The sequence below is a fragment of the Symphalangus syndactylus genome, chromosome 7 (genome assembly GCF_028878055.3).
Source record: "Symphalangus syndactylus isolate Jambi chromosome 7, NHGRI_mSymSyn1-v2.1_pri, whole genome shotgun sequence".
Lineage (NCBI taxonomy): Eukaryota > Metazoa > Chordata > Mammalia > Primates > Hylobatidae > Symphalangus > Symphalangus syndactylus.
In genome coordinates, this window is record NC_072429.2 from 15462598 (window position 1) to 15477343 (window position 14746).

General features: G+C 39.3%; 1 protein-coding gene and 1 pseudogene across 3 annotated transcripts in view; both read right to left on the minus strand.

Annotated features, from left to right (window-relative positions):
* Positions 1 to 14746, minus strand: part of RANBP17 (RAN binding protein 17) — a 428141-nt gene that overhangs the window by 41055 nt on the left and 372340 nt on the right. The window lies entirely within an intron of this gene.
* LOC129486020 (ubiquitin carboxyl-terminal hydrolase 12-like) lies at positions 6217 to 8403 on the minus strand (annotated as a pseudogene).

Genomic DNA, 14746 nt, shown 5'->3' on the forward strand with positions numbered 1-14746 from the left:
GCTACAAAAGACATTATTTCATTCTTTTTTATGGCTGAACAGTATTCCATTGTGTATATATACCACATTTTTTTAATCCATTCATCTGTTGATAGATACTTAGGTTGATTCTATGTCTTTGCTACTGTGAATACTGATGTAATAAACATTTGAGTGAGGCATTCCTGTGGTATATTGTCCTATTTTCTTTTGGGTATACTCCCAGTAGTAGGATTGAACAGTAATTCTATTTTTAGTTTTTTGAGAAATCTCCATACTGTTTTCCTTAGTGGCTGTATTAGTCTACATTCCCACCAACAGTGTACGAGTTTCCCTTTCTCTGCATGCTTTACGACATCTGTTCCTTTTTGTCTTTTTAATAATAGACATTCTGACAGGGGTAAAATGGTATCTCACTGTGGTTTTGATTTGCATTTCTCTGATGATTAGTGATGTTGAACATTTTTTCACATACATCTTGGCTGTTTGTATATCTTCTTTTGAGAAATGTCTATTCATGTCATTTGCCCAGTTTTAAAGACTGGGCATAAATGTCATTCATGTCATTTGCCCAGAATTATTTGTTTTTTCCTATTGAATTGAGTTCCTTATATATTCTGGATATTGGTCTCCTGTTAGATGAATAGTTTATAAATATTCTCTCCCACTCAACAGGTTGTCTGTTTACTCTGTTGGTTATTTCTTTTGTGATTCAGAAGTTTTTAGTTTAATTAAGCCCCATTTGTCTAATTTTTGTTTTTGTTGCTGTGTTTTGGAGGTCTTTGTCGTAATTTTTTTGCCTAGATCAATGTTCAGAAGAGTTTTCCCTAGTTTTTCTTCTAGTATTTTTTTTAAGTTTTGGGCTTTAAGTCTTTAATCCATTTTGAGTTGATTTTTATACATGGTGAGATAGGGGTCCAGTTTTATTCTTCTGCATGTGGCTGCCCAATTTTTCCAGCACCATATTATTGGAGAGACTGTCCTTTCCCTATTGTGTATTCTTGTCAGCTTTGTTGAAGATCGGTTGGCTGTAAATATGTGATTTTATTTCTGGGCTCTCTATTCTGTTCCATTGGTTTATGTGTCTATTTTCATACCAGTATCATTTTGCTTTGGTTACTATAGCCTTGTAATATATTTTGAATTCAGGTAATGCAATGCCTGCAGCTGAGTTCTCGTTGGTCAAGATTACTTTGACTATTCAGGCTCTTTTATGGTTCCACATGAATTTTAGGATTTAAAAAAAAATTCTGTGAAGAAGGATGGTATTTTGATAGGGATTGCACTGAATCTATACATTGCTTTGGGCAATATGGTCATTTTAACAATATTAATTCTTCAGATCCATGAGCATAGGATGTTTTTCCATTTATTTGTGTCATCTTCAACTTCTTTCCTTTTGTAGTTTTCCTTGTAGAGATCTTTCACCTTCTTGGTTAAATGCATTCCTAGGTGTGTGTGTGTGTGTGTGTGTGTGTGTGTGTGTGTGTGTATATATCTTTTTTTTTTGAGATGGAGTTTCGCTCTTGTCGCCAAGGCTGGAGTGCAATGGAGCGATCTTGGCTCACTGCAACCTCCATCTCCTGGGTTCAAGTGATTCTCCTGCCTCAGCCTCCTGAGTAGCTGGAATTACAGGCATGTGCCACCATGCCCGGTTAATTTTGTGTTTTTAGTAGAGACAGGGTTTCTCCATGTTGGTCAGGCTGGTCTCGAACTCCTGACCTCAGGTGATCCGCCCACCTCAGCCTCCCAAAGTGCTCGGATTACAGGCGTGAGTCACCATGCCTGGCTTCCCAGGTATTTTATAGCTACTATAAATGGCATTGCCTACTTGATTTCATTCTTGGATAGATCATTATTGGTATATAGAAATACTATTGATTTTTGTACAATGATTTTCTATCCTGCAACTTTAGTGCATTTATTTATCAAATCTAAGTTTTTTGAAATCTCTAGGTTTTTCTGGATATAAGATCTATCATCAGCAAAGAAGGACAATTCGACTTTCACTCTTCCAACCTGGATACCTTTTGTTTCTTCTCTTGCCTCGCTGCTCTGGCTAGGACTTTTAGTACTGTGTAGAATAAGAGTGGTGAAAATGGGAATCCTTGTCTTGTTTCAGTTCTGAGAGGGAATGCTTTCAACTGTTCCCCATTCAGTATGATTTTGGCTGTGGGTTTGTCATACGTGCCTTTATTGGTTTGAGGTATGTTCCTTCTATGCCTAGTTTGTTGAGGGTTTTTATCATGAAGGATGCTGAATTTTATCAAATGGTTTTTCTGCATCTATTCAGATGATGATATGGGTTTTTATCCTTAATTTTGTTGATGTGATGTATCACATTTAATGATTTGTGTACACTGAATTAACGTTGCATTCCTGGGATTAAGTCCCACTTGATCATTGTGTATTATCTTTTGGATATGCTGTTGGATTTGATTTGCTAGCATTTTGTTGAGGATTTCTGCACCTATGTTCATAATGGCCTGTAGTTTTCTTTTTTTGTTGCGTCCTTGTCTGATATTGGTATCAGGGTGATCGTGACCTCACAGAATGGGTTAGGGAGAGTTCCCTCCTCCTCAATTTTTTGGAACAGTTTCAGGAGGACTGGTATTAGCTCTTCTTTGTATATTTGGTTTTGTACGTTTGTACCTCTGGATTTGAATCCATCTGGTCTTGAGTTTTTTTGCTGGGATTTTTTTTTTTTAATTGCTGATTTGATCTCACTAGTTGTTATTGGTCTGTACAGGACTTCTATTTCTTCCTGGTTCAGTCTCAGAACCTTGTATGTTTCCAGGCACTTATCCATTTTTTTCTAGGCTTTCTAGTTGGTGAGCATATCATTGTTCATAATAGTCTCTGATGATCTTTCATATTTCTGTGGTATCACTTGTAACATCTCCTTTTTCATTTCTGGTTTTATTTGGGTCTTTTCTTGGTTAGTCTAGCTAGTGGTTTACCTATTTTGTTTACCTTTTTGAAGAACCAACTTTTTGTTTTGTTGATCCTTTGTATTTTTTATTTTAGTCTCTAATTCATTTAGTTCTGCTCTGATCCTTACTGTTTCTTTTCTACTGCTAATTTTGGGTTTGGTTTTCCTTGCTTTTCTAGCTCCGTGAGGTGCACTGTCAGATTGTTAATTTGTAATCTTTCCACTTTTTTGGATATTAGCATTTATAGCTATAAACTTCCTTCTTTTTTTTCCACAAATAAACCAACTTTAATAGATATTATTTTGTATCTACATAGCGCCTTCTTCAAGAACCTTAAATGCGGCCGGGCGCGGTGGCTCACGCTTGTAATCCCAGCACTTGGGAGGCCGAGGCGGGCGGATCACGAGGTCAGGAGATCGAGACCACGGTGAAACCCCGTCTCTACTAAAAATATAAAAAATTAGCCGGGCGTGGTGGCGGGCGCCTGTAGTCCCAGCTACTCGGAGAGGCTGAGGCAGGAGAATGGCGTGAACCCGGGAGGCGGAGCTTGCAGTGAGCCGAGATTGCGTCACTGCACTCCAGCCTGGGCGACAGACCGAGACTCCGTCTCAAAAAAAACAAAAAACCTTAAATGCTTTACAGACATTATCTCTAATTAAGCCCCACAACAACCCTGTGAGGTAGGTATTATTCCCATTTTAAAAGACAGGGAGACTGAAGCACAGAAAGGTTAAGTGACTTGCCCAAGGTCACACAGTTAAATTCACTGAAGAGCCAGGACATGAGCGCTTTAGCCTCTCAGCTCCCAGTCAAATACCTCATGATAGGATCTTTTTTTTTTTTTTTTTGAGACGGAGTCTCGCTCTGTCACCCAGGCTGGAGTGCAGTGGCGCGATCTCGGCTCACTGCAAGCTCCGCCTACCGGGTTCACGCCATTCTCCTGCCTCAGCCTCTCCGAGTAGCTGGGACTACAGGCGCCCGCCACCACGCCCGGCTAATTTTTTTGTATTTTTAGTAGAGACGGGGTTTCACCGTGGTCTTGATCTCCTGACCTCGTGATCCGCCCGCCTCGGCCTCCCAAAGTGCTGGGATTACAAGCGTGAGCCACCGCGCCCGGCCTTAGGATCTTTAATAAAAAGTGTTTTTAAAGGAGATATCAAGAGTAGTTATGTTATAAAAATGAGGTCTTTCTACTGCCATCAAGGAAAGAAAAAACCCTATACTGATGGTTAGAGGCCACAAGACCCATGTAATACAACATTTCCTTTTTTCCCTATTCCCAAGCCTCCTGGTTCCTGTCTTAAATAATCTTTTAAAGGTAAAATTTCCAAGACAGAAGCCACGTGACTTAAGAAGTGGGATTTAATTTAGAATATTTACTTTTAGTTACAATAATTTATAGAAATTTTTATTCCAATATACAAAATATAGGAAAGCCATCCCAACAATCATGTACATAGTTACACAGCAATCAGCCACCATTTACAACTTAAACCAGCCCCACATTTTAATCACAGTCAACCAACATACAACCTCATAATGCTTTCTTCATGGGTCACTTCTTACTTACTATACTTGTAGTTTCTCCCCCAACCCTGACCCTATATGTTTTAAAAGTATATTGAATTTTTGATAAACTTCAAAACATTTTACTTAGATCCAGCTGCATTAAGAAGAAAAAGTAAATGTAAAACTGTCACCCCACAGTCCCTCCCCTGACAAATCATACTATGAAGTATGGTGTAGATGTGAACAAAGTATGTGACTACCAGGAACTCAATACATATACTAGAACTTGCTTTAATATGAAATTTAACTTGGCTTTTACTGCATGTTTTTTTTAAATGCAAAAATGTAAAAATAAACACAACGTAGTATTTCAATGCTGTACTTTTATGCCAATGACTTCATCTATCTTTCTTAAACATGTTGTGATATAGCTAATGTTAAAACTGACACAGCTTCACTTTCCTCTTTTTCTCTGTACTGAAAGCTGCAGAAATACAGCTTTAATTTCAAGACAATTTGGTTTAAGTCCTCAAAATAAAAAGTGTGCATCCACTTCCACTGCCCTGACTTTCCCCACATTGTTGACTGTGATTCTCTGTGGCATGTTGGTAGATCAGGCAGGCTATATATAATTTGTACAAAACATCTCTAGCCAGGGTAAGGCTTTAGAAACTATCTTAAAGAGAAACTTGTCAAAATACTTTTGATATTTAGTACAAATACTAAATACTATACTTTTCTCCCAGCACATCTGTTTAAGCAGCCCAATTACCTAAGTGACCCTGTTAAAGATCTGCTTATGGAAGAAATAGGTGAAGTCATTTACTGAGCCAAAAGATACAGATAATAAATGTTAATAACAGCAGCAGACTAAAAGCATTCCTTTTTGTTGTTTGTTTTCCATAGTCAACAGTTTTAGCAAAATAATTTTGGAAAATGATAGATTTTTTTTTAAATTTACTGCCTGAAAAGAGTTTAATAAAGAACATCCAAGGCCTGATTGCTGTTATTCTGAATATAACTTTCAATAATTTTCTGCAAGTTACATTCGGCTACTGTCAGACAACTTACTGATGCACGGAAAAATGTCCAAAAAAACTGCAATGGTTTACATATATTATGTACATATATTACTTCTTAAAACCCCCAACAGAATAAAGTCTTAGCAAACACAAATTTTAATTTCTGAACACCCTTCCAGTAAGATTTGTAAAGGTGGGATGAAGGGGAGGAAGGACTTGTTTTTTGTATTCCTAGTCTACTTGATTAAAATTTAATCTTCAAAGGGTTTGTTTAGCTCACTATCCAGGCTGCTAGGGTTGTGATGAACATTATTACTTCTTTCCAGGGTAAAAAATGACATCTGAAAATAACGTAAATGCTATGACATGATTTTCCCAAGCATGACCTCAACTTGAAACATTAGAATACTTAAGAATTCTAAAGATTGGTATACCACCACTGCACTAGAATTTTTAATTATTCCAACAACTACAGGAATTTTTTTTTTTTTTTTGAGACGGAGTCTCGCTCTGTTGCCCAGGCTGGAGTTCAGTGGCACGATCTTGGCTCACTGCAACCTCCGTCCCCCCAGGTTCTAGTGATTCTCCTGCCTCAGCCTCCCAAGTAGCTGGGACTACAGGCACGTGCCACCATGCCCAGCTAATTTTTTGTATTTTTAGTAGAGACTGGGTTTCACCATGTTAGCCAGGATGGTCTCCATCTCCTGACCTTGTGATCTGCCCGCCTCGGCCTCCTAAAGTGTTGGGATTACAGGCATGAGCCACCGTGCCTAGCCAGGAATTCTTTTTATAGTTTTTTAATTTTATGAAATTAAAGCTGAAGGAAATAACTGATTTAGAAACCATAATAAAAGGACAAATATTTGGCCAGAGATATCAGTTCCTCCTGAAAAAGGATATTTACCTCCTCTCATTGCAGTTTTTCTCAAGGTATCTTACTGATTTCAGATAGAATTTGAAATTCACCTTAAAAATAGAAACAAACAAAAGGACTACTTAAACTGACATTAACTAATAAAAATATGCTCAAATTTACTGACAGAATCATGGGCACTTCATACAATACTTAGACTCTACCAGTTTTAAGTAAAATAAATAAGGAAAAAATTATGATTACAAAGCCAGTCTTTCTCCTTGGGGAAACAAAAAGCCACTTTTGACCAATTGCTCCCTATATATATTATTATAAGCTTCTTCAGAGAAGCAAAACATCTTTGTCTTCCTGACACTGGATTATCTAGCATGTCAGTTTTTACATCAGGAAGGCAACTGCAAGTGTTGGGCCCAAAAGTGTTTCTGGTTTACTCTTGAAAAGACCACTGAATATGCTTCTATACATACCGAACCAGGCAAATTTATGCAGTGTGTTCAACATAATCTCCTTGTCAATACAGCACAGATTCCGACTCTTTCTACTGCACCCCCAAGGAATTCATAGCATTATTGGTGCAATTAATAAAGAGAAAATGAGTATTAATACTGGAAGGCTGTTTCACAAGAGGAGCTGGTATCTCTGATTTCACCTCCTTGTTGAATGGAACTGTACAGACAGCATGATACCTGAGCAAATAAAGCAACTACCATGATTGGAAGGGCTTGTCAATCCATCGTCTTTGCTTTATCGTGTGCAAAGTGTGCTACTGCCCCTGAGCTTCCTGCATTTCTCTTTTCTTGAAAAATCAGTGCTTGATCCTTTCCAAAATAACCAGAGGAGAAATGCGGCAGAAAGTATCTCTTCATCACGGTTCCCCCTCAATCCCGAGACTGACAGAAAAGGATGTAATCAGACTCAGAGTTCTTTTGAGATATCTGATATCAGTCCATAAACTTCTTCAGTAGCTTGTGCATCTATTTTTTTTTTTACAATGTCATCATCAAACAACAACCAAAAATCATGACTCTTAACTACTGCAATATAATGGCCTCGATTGGGACCAATGCTGACAATGATGCTGCACACACCCTTTACACTTTCATATGAAGCAAGTCTACAAATAAGTCTTCCACAGTGAACCACAACAGCAACAAGGTTGTACATTCTGTCTGGATTGGTGGCATCACCTGAAGTGTTAAATAGACTAAGTTTTAAAGGAAAAACTACCTGGTAAGAGAGTTTTGTAAATCAATGAAGTTGATCCATATATTTAAATCTCTTCAGGTGTAGAGCTAGAATCATGGGCAGTTTTTAAACTTTCATCCGTTTGTGTGCTCCCTGTTTGCTGCGACACTCTTCACAGTAATACTTGTATTTGCTGCATAGAGTTTCTGTGTTGCTGAAAGCCCTTAAGCAGTGAGTAATTGATGTATTTTGTTCCACGTCAACAGAAAGGTCTAAAAAATCTTCATCTTTGCTGTTTATAGTTTCACAAGTAAGACATCTGGTTTCATTAGTTAATGTTCCCTGAAAAATCTCATGAACCCATGTTGGGTCTGGGATGCTGTTACTATTTTCATTATTAATATTACCATTAGGTAAGTGGCCATTTTGTTTTTCCTGCTTTCTCTCTTCTTGTAAAATATCAGCACTTGTATTTAGTAAGTAATTTAAGAATTCATGGGGATCTTGTTGCATGTAGTTGTCAAAAGCTCATTTTCTTTCCGTAATCTTGTGATGAACTTCTTAGGAGGTATTACTCCAACTTTTTCTTCTGAGTGGCTATGCTATGGAAGAGATCTGCTAAGCATGTAAGAAGGCTCTCCTTTTTCCTAGGTTGACTCTTCTCTGCAAGAACTGTTTCCCGAAATAGACGACAAAAATAAAGTGCTTGAAGAACTGAATTGCAGTAGCAGGTATTCCCAAAACTGACGAATCCAAAATAGTGCTCATTCACCGGAAATTGTTCTGGACCAATCTAATGCCGAAGCATTGGCGCCCATGGTACGGATGGAAGCGAATTTGGAGACTGTTATTGGGATTTACCTCCGTCCAGCACCATCTTCCACCCAATCACAGCGGCGGGGGCGGGCGCGGGAGGAGGGGAGCCGGACCACCTGCTCGCACCGCACCCCGCGGGCGGGCGGATCCTGAGCCGCCACGGACCCACCCCACGCACTGAGCCCGCTGGGCCGCCACTGCCGTCATCGCCACCGGCGCTCAGGCCTATAAATTTCCTTCTTAGCACTGCTTTTGCTATATCCCACAGGTTTTGGTATGTTGTGTTTCCATTCTCATTTGTTTCAAGTTTTTTTTTTTATTTCCACTATAATTTTTCATTGACCCAATGATTATCTGGGCACGTGTTCTTTAATTTCCATTTATTCGTATAGTTTCCAAGTTCCTCTTGGTATTGATTTCTGGTTTTATTCCATTGTGGTCTGAGAAGATACCTGATATGATTTCAATTTTTAAAAATTTGTTGGGCCGGGTGCAGTGGCTCATGCCTGTAATTCCAGCACTTTGGGAAGCCAAGGTGAGCAGATTGCTTGCGCCCAGGAGTTTGAGATAATATAGCAAAAACCTGTCTCTAAAAAAAAAAAAAAAGCTGGGCATGCTGGCATATGCCTGTAGTCCCAGCTACTTGGGAGGCTAAGGCAGGAGAATTGCTTAGCTTGGGAACTCAAGGCTGCAGTGCGCCATGATCACACCACTGTGCTCCAGCCTGGGTGACAGAGTGAGACCCTGTCTCTAAAAAAAATTTTTGTTGAGACCTGTTTTGTGGCTTAACATATGGTCTATCCTAGAGAATATTCTATGTTCCAATGAAAAGAATGTATATTCTGTAGTTGAGTAGATTCTGTTAAGTCCATCTGGTCTAAAGTCCAGTTTAAATGCAAAGTGTCCTTGTTGACTTCCTGTCTAGATGATCTGTTTAATGCTGAGAGTGGGATGTTGAAGTCCTCCACTATTATTATACTGTAGTGTGTCCCTTCAAATTTAGTCATTTTAGGAATCCAGGTACCTGTTCCAGTGTTGGGTGCATACATATTTAGAACTGTTATAGTCTCTTGCTGAATTGATCCCTTTATCATTATATAATGACCTTCTTTGTCTTTTTTCCCCCTTTTGTTCTTGATATAAAGTCTGTTTTATCCGATATAAGGGTAGCTATTCCTGTTCACTTTTGTTTTTTGTTTGTGAGAATTATCTTTTTCCGTCTCTTTATTTTCACTCTATATGTGTTTACTGCTAAGGTGAGTTTCTTGTAAGCAGTATATAGTTGGATCAAATTTTTTTTAAAAATCCATTCAGCCATTCTATATCTTTTTAACTGGATAATTTAAGTCCATTTATGTTCAAGGCTATTACTGATATGTGAAGGTTTGTTCCTGTCATATTGCTAATTGTTTTCTGGTTGTTTTACATATTCTTTTTTCCCGTCTTTTTCTCTTACTAATTGTTGTGGTTTGGTGAATTTCTGTAGTGCTACCATTTTAGTCCTTTCTTCTCTTTGTGTGATTGTTTTACTAGCGAATTTTACACTCATGTGTTTTCATAATGGTAAATGTCATCCTTTGTTTTCAGGTTTAGGACTCCCTTGAGCATTTCTTGTGGCTGCAGTCTAGTGGTAACAAACAGATTCCCTTAGCATTTGCTTCTCTTGGAAAGACTTTACATCTCCTTCATTTACAAAGGTTATTTTTACTGGATATAGTATTCTTGGCCAGTTTTTCTTTCTGGACTTTGAATATATCATCCCATTGTCTTCTGGCCTGTAAAGCTTCTGCTGAGAAATCCACTGTTAGCCTGATGGGGTTCCTTTTATAGGTAACTAGATGCTTTTGCAGTTTTAAGGATTTGCTCTTTAAGTTTTACTATAGATATTCTGACTATAATGTACCATGGAAAAGACCCTTCTGTATTGTATCTTCCTAGGGATCACTGAGTTTCCTGTATGTGAATCTCTACATTTCTTGCAATAAATGGGAAATTTTCATCTATTACTTCTGTAAATGGGCTTTCTAATACTTTGTCTCTGTTCTCATGGATGCTGGCAATTTGAATATTCAATCACTTTATGTCGTTTCATATGTCATGAAGGCTTTGTTCATTCTTTCTTATTCTTTCAAATTTTTTTTTGTCTGACTGGATTATTTGAAAAAGTCCTGTCTTCAAGTTCTGAGATTCTTTCTTCTGCCTGATCTAGCCTATTGTTGAAGCTTTCAAATATATTTTGTATTTCCCTCAATGAATTCTTCAGTTCCAGAATTTCTATTTATTTATTTTTTTTAAATCTCTTTGGTAATGTTCCCATTCATATCCTGAATTGTATTTGTATTGTTTTTCAGATTTCTCTTATAACACACTGAGCTGCTTTAAAATCAGTATTTTGAATTCTTTATCTGGGATTTTGAAAATTTTGAGTAAGATCTATTGCTGGAGAATTACTGTGTTCCTTGGGAGGTGTCATATTTTCTTGCTTTTTCATGTTTCCTGTGGCCTTATGTTGATATCTGCACATCCAGTTTAACAGTCACTTCTTCTTATTTTTGAATTTACTTTCATAGAGGAGGCATTTTTCCTGAAGAAGTATCTGTGGTATTGGTTGGGTAGGGCACTTTGGCTTTGATTGTGGATGTATGCAGTAGTATAGTAGTGTAGTATTGTTTCTTTGGTTGTAAGTAGCATTAGTGCTTTCTGTAACTTTCTTGGAGGGTTAGGGTGCAGTTATTAGTGGAAGCTGTGGCAAATTTGTGCTGGGAGCTGGGAAGCCAGGTAGGTCTCAGTCTTCAGGCCCAGTGGTGGCAATGGTGGGATGAACGTGCATGTCTTTGTGCCCCAGGGTGGTATAGGCTGGCACTTGTGTTGGCAGTTACAGGCAAGCTGATTCTTGGGCCTCCAGGTGTCTTGCACATATGCTGGTAGTAGCAGCGGTGGGCTGGGTGGACGAGCAGATTCTAGGGTCCTTCGGTGGCCCATGTGGCATGGGTGATGGAAGTAGCAGTGGTAGGATGACCCTTTGGGTCTTGAGTGGTGCAGGCTGGGTGAGTGCAGCTCTCTGGGTGGACACTGGGCAATGTCAGCAGGAATTCTCAGGATGTGGAGATACAAGGGCTGTGGTTTCCAGGGGCAGATGCAGTCTTGTGACGGCTGCACTCCTCAAATGGTACCCTGCTGCAGCTGTTTTGGCCTCCCAAAGTGCTGGGATTACAGGCATGAGCCAATGCGCCCCGCCTTCCTGTGAGTTCTTTATAGGACTCTAGTCTTCTCTTCTAGATGTTCTATTCGAGGTATAAGATTATCCATTCATAATTTTGGTTCTTCTTTTGGGAGACGGCAGGTGTCTGATGTCTTCAGTCAGCCATCTTGACTTACTCGTTTTCCACCACCCCATTTTAATTCTTTGTTTAGCGCATATAATAACTTGATTTTTTTGGTATGTTTATTTGTTTGTTCAATTATTGCTTATCTCTTCCCACTAGAATGCAAGCTTTCATGTGGGCAGGAATCTTGTCTGTCTTGTTCCCTTCAGTACTGCCAAGGTTTAGAAAGGTACTTGGTACATAGTGTATGCACAAATGATAATTACTGAATGAAGGAGTTCAGAGCCATTAGTAAGAGCAGCTTTTTAAAGACACTGTGCTTGGTGTCTCTGTATAAGAGTTGCGGGTTGGGGTGGGCAGAGAATGGATGGATGATTAAAAAGACAGCATGAAATTAGAAATGCTAATGAATGAAATTAACTAAAATTTTTTGTATCATTTTTGGAATATTAGGCAAGTCATCACTCTATCACTGATTCAACTTTTCTGTACCTCCTAATTTTTTCCATCAAGGCAACAATAGAAATTAAACCTGCCTCTGGTCCAAACAATACCAATAAATTCCTCTTTTTAAAATATATCATTGTTGGGAAAGGAAAAATCCAAGTAGTTACTTTCAACATTCTAAATAGTCCCCTTTCTTGATGACACAGGGCCCAAATTCACCTGCCAGAGTTATCCAGTGGTTACAATGTGAATTTGCAACAATACAAGCGGCTGAAGATAAAACCACCAATATGTACAAAGAAAATCATCTCTACCAGGCCTCTAGCTGTCAAAGCTGTGACCTTTATCAGGTAGATCTAGCAGGGTAGTGTGGTGAGGAAGAACGGGTTTCAGAGTTTGAATGATTCCTAGGTCATTCACTTATTAGTTTTATGATCTTAGGCAAATTGTTTCACCTCTCTGAGCCACAGCTTACCTCATCTGTATAATGAAAATAATATTACCCAATTAATGCATTCAGTAAATATTTATTGAACACTTACTATAAAGCTAGGAGCTGGAAATAAAGTAGTGAGTAAGACACTGTTCCTGCCCTTCAGAAGCTTACAACCAAGTAGAAAATAAGAATAAAGAGTGCTCTTAGAGTACTTAACCTGCTTTTGGTATATAAATGGTTCTGAGAATGAAAGAGTCAAGTATCCACATGAAACACCTCTGACAGCAAAAGGCACACAGTATGTGCCCATGGTCACACAAGTAGTAAGTGGCAGTGCTGGGACTTAAATCCAAGTTCAGTATTCCCTTCGTAATGTCACTTTGTCAAGATGCCCTTGAAAGTCTGTTAAAATGCAGATTCTAAGTCTTAACAAGATCACATGTCAAAAATAACATAGCTACCTGCAACTAATTAAAAATCTTCAAGTATTACTATGATGTGAGATAAAAGAATGTCAAGCCAAACTGTAATAATAGAAGACAGACTTTCTTCTTATTCCATGAAGAATTAACTGCTATGAGAATTTGCCCTCCTGCCGAACAACTCTAGAAAACAGGACAAATTATACGAAACAATGGTTTTCAATTATTGTACAACAAGCAGTACAGGACCATTAAACCAGAGAGGAGGAAAACAATTGCTCAAGCTTACTGCCCAAAGCAGTTTCCAGATTGCAGGCTAGTAAAGGGAAAACCCAAACAAAGCCAAACAGGCTCACTGAGTTGGAGAATAAAAGGTTGAAATCTGGGAAGGCTAAAGCAGCTAAAACTTGTAGTACAGAGTACCAGAGTGTGGGACCTACATAAGAGAGTTCTACAGCTCTCCAAGGGAGTCCTCTCCAGTGTTTGTCTGAACAGTGACTTATAAAAGTATGAGAAGAGGCCAGGCACGGTGGCTCACACCTGTAATCCCAGCACTTTGGGAGGCCGAGGCGGGTGGATCACTTGAGGTCAGGAGTTTGAGACCAGCCTGACCAACAAGGTGAAACCCCATCTCTACTGAAAATACAAAAAAATTAGCTGGGCATGGTAGCACATCCCTGTAATCCCAGGTACTTGGGAGGCTGAAGCAGGAGAATTGCTTGAACCCGGGAGGCGGAGGTTGCGGTGAGCTGAGATCATGCCACTGTACTCCAGCCTGGGCGATGGGGCGAGACTCCATCTCAAAAAAAAAAAAAAAAAAAAAAAAAAAAAAAGTATGAGAAGAAACTCCCAAGGCTGGGGAAAGAACCACTGAAAAGCAATAGGCCAAATAATTCCTGAAGATTACACGCTGGAAATCATTTGTGGAGGAACTTCATAACACATGGAGCACTGGAGTGTCCTCACAGGGCTAACACTTTAGTGGTGGGGCCCAGTTACTCCAAAATAAGAGTTGCCATCTGATCTCAAATGAGTCAAACTGATCCAAAAGTTATTCAACTGCAGGACAGAATAAAATCCACATTGAAAAAATAAAAATTGGCTGGGTGCGGTGGCTCATGCCTATAATCCCAGCACTTTGGGAGGCTGAGGCGAGAGGTTCACCCAAGGTCGGGAGTTCGAGACCAGCCTGACCAACATGGAGAAACCCCGTCTCTACTAAAAAAACAAAATTAGCTGGGCGTGGTGGTGCATGCCTGTAATCCCAGCTACTCAGGAGGCTGAGGCAGAAGAAACACTTGAACCCGGGAGACGGAGGTTGCCATGGGCTGAAATTGCGCTGCTGCACTCCAGCCTGGGCAACAAGAGCGAAGCTCTCTCTCCAAAAAATAAAAACCAAAATCTAGCACAGAAATAAAATTCAAAATGTAAAATTCATGATGTCTGGCACACATTCAAAAATAACAAGTTATATTAAGAATGAAAAAAACATGACCCATAAGGAGAAAAATCCATAGAAACAGATCCAGAAATCACATCAGTAGACAAGGACCTTAAAACAGCTATTAAAAATCTTTTTTTTTTGGAAACCAAGTCTCGCTCTGTTGCCCAGGCTGGAGTGCGGTGGCATGATCTTGACTCACTGCAAGCTCCGCCTCCTGGGTTCACGCCATTCACCTGCCTCAGCCTCCTGGGTAGCTGGGACTACAGGTGCCCGCTACCATGCCTGGCTAATTTTGTTTTTGTATTTTTAGTAGAGACAGGGTTTCACTGTGTTAGCCAGGATGGTCTGGATCT